Source organism: Limulus polyphemus, unplaced genomic scaffold (assembly GCF_000517525.1).
Source record: "Limulus polyphemus unplaced genomic scaffold, Limulus_polyphemus-2.1.2 Scaffold147, whole genome shotgun sequence".
NCBI lineage: Eukaryota > Metazoa > Arthropoda > Merostomata > Xiphosura > Limulidae > Limulus > Limulus polyphemus.
In genome coordinates this window covers 692,523-699,959 of record NW_013665757.1, presented here as the reverse complement: position 1 = coordinate 699,959, position 7,437 = coordinate 692,523, and the positions used below count along the sequence as shown (strand labels likewise).

The following is a 7,437-nucleotide window of genomic DNA, read 5'->3' as shown; positions in this document are numbered from 1 at the left end:
AAAATTAAGAGGAATACAAGTATTATGCCTGGTTTATTGTACACACGTTTGTAAGGTATTTTATTAAATAGAATTATTACCCACCCAAGACCTTTGATAGAAAATAAAGAGAGAAGTCATGACTTAAGTTGTTTTGTTTAGGTACCCAACTTCCCACTGATAGAGAAAATGGATGTTACTAATTTTGTAGCTCTACTACAAACCATCACCTCATACAAAAATGTGAAACTAACAAATAACAATGATTGCATTTAAACCAAACATAAATGTCAACACTTCAATCACACTGGCTACAGAGGTACAAATATTAATTTACTGAATCTAATTCCCGCTTGTTTTAAAACATCACAAAAGGTTAGTGTAAGTAAAAAATGTAAATGATAACAACTAGTACATTAGTATCCACAAAAACCAATGCAAAAGCGTTAAAAACATAAATTTTTGTTTTGAAAAAACAAATTAGCCAAAACATAATATTATGTCTAGAATACAAAGAAAAAAGGTTCTAAATATCAAAATGAGAACAGATCACCAAATTATTGACTACTGATGGGAATTTATGTTGTAGAAAAAGATGGGGCTCAATGTCATTTTACACTATGCATAAAAAACATCACTAACCCAGGGTTAAGGAGCAAGTCTACATTTATCAGATTGGTTTTACTTGCCATCACAATAACACCCTGCTTTCCATGAATTCATTTACATACAACTTTCAGACTTTCAATAATTTTTGTCTGTTGTATCCCCAAAGTACTGAATCTTAAATCCAGTGTTAGGAATCAGTTCCTCAAGTCATGATTGATCATTGGTTTTTCAAAAGCAATCAGTGATCAATTATTAATTGTTTTTTATGATATGGATATTATTTTTATAAATCATGAATAATATAAGTACCCTTTGTATGTATGTTAGGATGAACTATTGTGTGATTATGTTAATGTATGTTCTTTAAATTAGAAGTAAAAAAACATTAAACCAGTTTTTTTTATCTATTTGGAATTAACCTGAGACAGTAAAATATTTATCATAAACAAATTCAATACTCTAAATTTCTCAGTTTTAATCGACTAGTGACTGGAACATACATGCATTCACAAAAACTTTAGACATTTTAAATTAATTAGAATACTCAAAAACTTATCTTTTAGGCATTTCACTTTCAATTAACTATCAGTTGTTAGTCTTCTTCACAGTTGACATAAAAGAGTTCTTCAAAAATAAAAGTCAACATTTTCTGGTTTCAACTGTGATCCTTTTATCAAAACAAAGCCAGACTAAAGATTCTCTCAGATGAAACACTTGAAGCACGGATGAATAGATATTCTTTGCAACAATGGCTATTCTTAAAAAGGTGTTTTCATTGTCTTTCCACAAGATTGACAGATCAACCTGAACTAGGTCAAGTGTAAGGTACCCATCTACTTCATAACATGATATTTCACAAATAATATAGTACCAGGAACAGTTTTATGATTTTAGTTTTTTTATCTCTTGAATAAGGTGAATACAGCGATTCATCCATAAGTAAAGTTGGAAGAACATTATCTGTGGATGAATTGAAGGGTTCATCTGATTCCTTTTTTTCACTGAAGCATTAGAAGTAATTCCACATACTTCACTGTACAGTAAACAGTCAGCTTTCTCCTGTACATCCTTTGAAATAAATTGTAGACAATTTATAAAAGGACACAAGTGACAAAGTAGCAAGACCACATCCCTGTCTTGCATTCTATGGTTCATTAGCTTTCTAAACTCAGATTTCACCTTCACAATGACAGGCTTGCCATCTTCATTCGTTTAAATTACCCTTTCTTGTTTAAGTATACATGGAATGACCAGTTGTGTGTCAGTTCTTTCTCTGCAGACAACAATTCAGTAACCATCTCACAAGGGTCTCTCACATTTATCAAGGACTCTACAACACCCAGCTTTTCATAAGTGAACAGTTTAATTCATACTTCCCACCCTCTTTTTCCAAAAATACAATCAGTTACGGTAACATGTAAAGCTTAAGTTTACTCAGAAAACAGTTTCAGCATGTTCAAAATACTGTTCCACCAACTGGGAATACCTTTTATCAGCCTGTGGTCATACAATGCTTCAGGAAGAAGAAGTTTCATGTCTAAGCAGAAACTTAAGACATGAGGATTTCAGTGACAAAAAGGCCCTTGTGGAAACAAGTCACAACAGTTCTTCCCTTGCCTACCAACCTTGCTACTTCTGTAATGATGACAGAATTCATCACTACTAAGTTTAAACAATGCCTGTAGCAACTAACACATGTCCAATTCAATACGGTACATTCTTTCTGCACATACTGGCTGAACCGTCAGTACAATATGTTCACCTATATTCCATTTCTCAGCAGCTGTCTGCAACATTTTCTCCTGCCTGGAAGCCTGGAAACAGTTCTGTTATCAAAACTACTGTTTTTAATTCCAATTCTGGAGAAATATACTAACGTTTAATGTATCATAGCTTTGTATTTAATGATGTCTATGCATTGTGTGCAATTGCTGCATTATTAGTTTTTGACAGGTCATCTTGAAGAAATGACTTCACTTCTTTGTATTTCTATGATTTGATTTAAAATTCCTTTCTTTCCAGGAGGACTATAGTGTTTGTCAAGCTCATCAACAAACTTCTTAAAGGATTCATGCTTCATGATATTCAATGGAAGCATAGCATCAATATTGAATTTGACTAAAACATCATCTATTTTCTTTCTCTTGGAATCAGTGAAAAACTGGATGGTTTGAGACTGATACATGACATTAACAGCAGCAGAAATCTTCATTTGCAACTTTGAAGAAACCCCAGCTCTTTACACTCATGTTCTATGAAACATCAGACTTGTGGCATTTCCTGAAAAATTACACAAAATTTTCTTATATTTTACAGTTGTTAAAATTTATAATATATCCTATATTCAACACTTTTCTTAAATATTATATCTACATATAACCAATTCAATCAGATAGGATGCAACATAATCAGTAAAATAAAGAAATCATACAAGTAAACATATAACCAATTCAATCAGATAGGATGAAACATAATCAGTAAAATAAAGAAATCAAACAAGTAAACATATAACCAATTCAATCAGATAGGATGCAACATAATCAGTAAAATAAAGAAATCATACAAGTAAGCATATAACCAATTCAATCAGATAGGATGCAACATATTCAGTAAGATAAAGAAATCAAACAAGTAAACATATAACCAATTCAATCAGATAGGATGCAACATGTTCAGTAAAATAAAGAAATCAAACAAGTAAACATATAACCAATTCAATTAGATAGGATGCAACATGTTCAGTAAAATAAAGAAATCAAACATGTAAACATATAACCAATTCAATCAGATAGAATGCAACAAGTTCAGTAAAATAAAGAAATCAAACATGTAAACATATAACCAATTCAATCAGATAGGATGCAACATGTTCAGTAAAATAAAGAAATCAAACATGGAAGAAAGCTGTGCAGACAATATAACAAGAAAGAACATGAACAGAACATAGAAGTCTATCCAGATCCAACCAGGAATAGAGGTGTGAAATAGATGGAAGGGAAATTGAGAGAATTGAAGAATTCCCCTCATGAGCCACCAAAGATTTGTGCAGGAATGATTGATCCGGACAAAAGAGAACATATGTGGAATGGAAAAAGAGTACATGAAATACCAATGATAAAGATCTCAGACCAACAACATCAACAGGCAAAGATAAGAAAGAACTGTCTGAAGGGATAGGTGATACTTGGAACAGGAGGTCAAAGGCTCAAATGGAGGGTAAGAGAGTGGAGAATGATAGTGACATCCCAATCCAAAAGGACCACCCAATGGGGAGGTCGACTAATCCAGAAGGAATGCAGTAACAGGGAAATGGTAGGAGAGGGAAAAAATGGTACCTGAAAAAAACAGAAAGTATTGGATAAGGCTGCATGATAACCTGCAATGGAAAAAACAGAAGCAGCATGATGAAATCCACTAAGAGAGAGACAGTGAAGGAGAACAGCAAATAGAACGAGACAAAAAAGATGCTACACGCATGGATACACCGAATCTATTCACAAGTTTACTCCATGGGGAAAGCTTGATTGGATTTGAAAAGATGGTCTGCTACAATGTTAAAGGCACCTGGAACATGACATGCCATGAAATGTATATGAAGCGTGTGGGCCCAATAAAGGAATTCCAATGTTTGAGAACAAAGTGAACAAGAATGGATGCCCCCTCGGCAATTGATAAACGAGACTACAGTAGAGTTGTCAGAATGGATCATAACCAATTTGTTCAGAACAAAGGGCAAGAAAAGACTCAAAGCATGATGTACTGCCAGAAGCTCCAAAATCTTGATATGGAAGGACTATTTGGTGAAAGACCACTATCGGGAAGCCTCCTGATGGTGGACAGATGCAAATCTGAACAAGGAGGAGGAAGCAGCACCCCCATCATAGTGTTGTCTCTGTCCAACCACCAACAGAGATTGTCAAGGATAGAAGGAGGGAGAGTAATTGAGGAGTCCAAGGGATTCCAATCAAGATTCCACTGGTTGTACAACATGCATTGAAGAGAATGCATTTGTGCAGAACCTTGCATGCAGAAAGTGATGTAGAAGAGAGAATATGGAAGATCCATCAAATGTAGACAGCAGGAAGAAGGTTGGTCCTGTCTGAGATAGATGCTGAAAAACACCCAGTAGATAAGATATTAGGTAGGTATAAGGAAAAACTTTTCCACGTTGATAACCCCACCCACATGAGCTGATTCAGTTAAAAGTAGGCAAGAAAGGTGAGAAGATAAAGATTCAGAAAGAGCTAACAGAAGCCACCCATCCCATGTAGTGGTGGAAGCTCAGACCCTGAGAATGTACAAGTCAGGCAAAAACCTTGATCACCGAACAAAAGTAAGGTGCTGAGACATGTCTGATTTTGAGTATGACATAAAGTCTGGAGTAAAATCCCTGAGAAGGAAGACCAACAGCCTCTATGGCACACTGTCAGAGTAGAGTCTGAAACACCTCAGACAGACACTGACAAGTAGAAGGATCCCATAAAAAGGGAAGGACACAGGATCAGGAAGGTATGGAGGTGGGTAGTTGTTATTTGAAGTTAAACACAAAGCAACACAATGGACTATCTGTGCTCTGCCCACCATTGGTATCAAAACCCAGTTTCTAGCATTGTAAGTCCATAGACATACCACTGTGCCACTGGAAGGCAAGGTGAGGAGCTGGAAAACATTTCACCTGAGGGTACCTGGATCACTCAGGGAACAGGAGTGAATTCCTGCAACAGGTAGACAAAACCATACATACAAGCTTTAACTGAGCCAGCACCCACAAAATAGTCACCAGAACTGTTGGCAGCAATGGGTATGATGGTGAGCAAAATACCTCACCAAAAGATCTCAGGAGGGAACAAGCAAGGGTTAGAAGCTGGAATGGGAGCAGTTGGAGACAAATGAGCAACCAAAGAAGAGTGTTCAGTTTGTCGCTCAAATTCCACTCCAATGAGTCAGGGATATTTCCAAAAACAGGTCCATACAGAAAAGGGGCCCCATCTGCAGGACACTTAGATAAGTGGATGGCAGAGACACCTGAGACAAGAGAGCATCCCCACCCAAGAGAACCCAGCAGCAAAAAAGTAACGTGTGAAGGGATACGGCAGAGCAGGATAAATGCACCAACATGGAGGAAATTAGGGTAGAGGTATCCTCCAAAACCCCTCAGGGGAATGATTGATGTTCTCAGAAATGAGGTGGATGGATGAAAGGTACCAAAGGAGAGAAGTACAGGTGAAACAAAGGTAGGAAACTGGACCTGAGAGAAGGTCAAAGAACTCTCAGGATCAGCTTCCACACAGGCAGAAGAAACTCAAACTGCCGAGAGTCCAGAAAAAGAAAGTCAGTCTGATGGTAAGCCAAGTCATAATAATCTGAAGCCTAAGGAGTTAGGGCATAATGGACCCTGACCTCATTTGAGACAAGAAATGATCAGCATGAACCCTGATATCTGGAGAAGGGGGAAAAAACACAGTACTTGGGCAATGTGGTGGTGCATTACAGTGAAAGGGTGGGACATGAAACTGGGGATATAGATAAAAGGTAACATACCTGAGAATTCAAAACCAAGAAGGCTGATGGGGGTCTAGCTGATTCCTCAGGAGAGGCACAGGCTTGCACAGCAGTGGATGGTGGAAACAGGCTGTCAAAATCCTTGTCATCGTGAATGGGTTCCACTGGCACTGGAAGTGCCTGGACAGCATTGAGAGAAAAGGGATGGCCCATGTAAAGTTCAATCTCCCGACAAAGGAAAGTCAAGACATCCTCAGCTGAGACCCCATTCCTGAAGCTTGTGTCATGACATTTGAAGTAGTAGTTATAGTAGCAGAAATCACAACATGAAATTCTGAAGTTATATATATAAAGGTTTGAAACAATCTGTCAAACCAAAGAAAAAAAAAAGGCAAGTTAACTTGTTAATAAACTACAGTTAACAAAGAATTGTAGAAACTTGAAAGTACTACTTCAAAAAGGAAAGCAAGTATCACATAAATTCCAATGAAAATTTAAAACGTCCAAATTCAATGATTGTCTAACGAGAAGTGATTGTTAGACAAAATCGAATAAAGCAGTGTTTCCTAACCTTTTGTGGCCCTCACATCCCCTAAGGAAGCCCTCGCACCCCTCCCCTAAAAAGTGTGCATTAGACATTTCTTCTTGGCAACATTTGAGGGAAAATGGACCTTGTATAGGCCTCTTCCATGCACCCTCTGAACCCTCATTTCGTGCCCCCAGGGGGTGCCAACACCCCTGGTCAGGAACCCTTGGAATAGAGGAAGTAGCCTCCATCAGGAGTGTATGTTGCACTCCTATTGGTGAGGATTGTCACATGATAATTTACATGGGAAGATACAGTAAGCCACATTGATTATGGGATAGATGGGAGTTTCAAGGTTAGTGATCAGCAAAAAATTTTGCATATAGAGGGCAGCACTGAATGAGAAAAGCTATTATGTGAATGGAGGTAAGGTACTGTATCAAAAATATATCTTCTAAATTTAACAAATGAGAAAAATGCATGTTTGTTCAATACAATGTTCATTTGTAGACAGTAACTGTAAATGTGTCAGAACTTGAAAAAAATCTTTTCAAATTTGAACATTTAGCTCTGAACAGGCTGATGATTATCTCATTCTAAAAGTTACAATCTGAACTAATATAAGAATATTTCATTTAAATTTATTTTCAACTAAACAAATATACATATATGTATCCACAATACAGAAAATAATACCACCACAAATACGAAATTTAATAAGAAAAACAAGGTTTTTATCATGTGCTAACTGATCTGCTTAACAAATTATTTTCCTTGTATCAAAAAGTTAAAAAAAACAGTTGATGATATACGTTCTTGGA

General features: G+C 36.6%; 1 long non-coding RNA gene across 1 annotated transcript; it reads right to left on the bottom strand.

The window, feature by feature from the left end:
- Nucleotides 1-1,043: 1,043 nt before the first annotated feature.
- On the bottom strand, nucleotides 1,044-6,450 carry LOC111083957. The gene is made up of 2 exons (XR_002609324.1): nucleotides 6,130-6,450; nucleotides 1,044-2,868 (listed from the first exon to the last, which is right to left on the bottom strand). It is a non-coding gene; the product is annotated as an uncharacterized LOC111083957 (long non-coding RNA).
- Nucleotides 6,451-7,437: the final 987 nt, after the last annotated feature.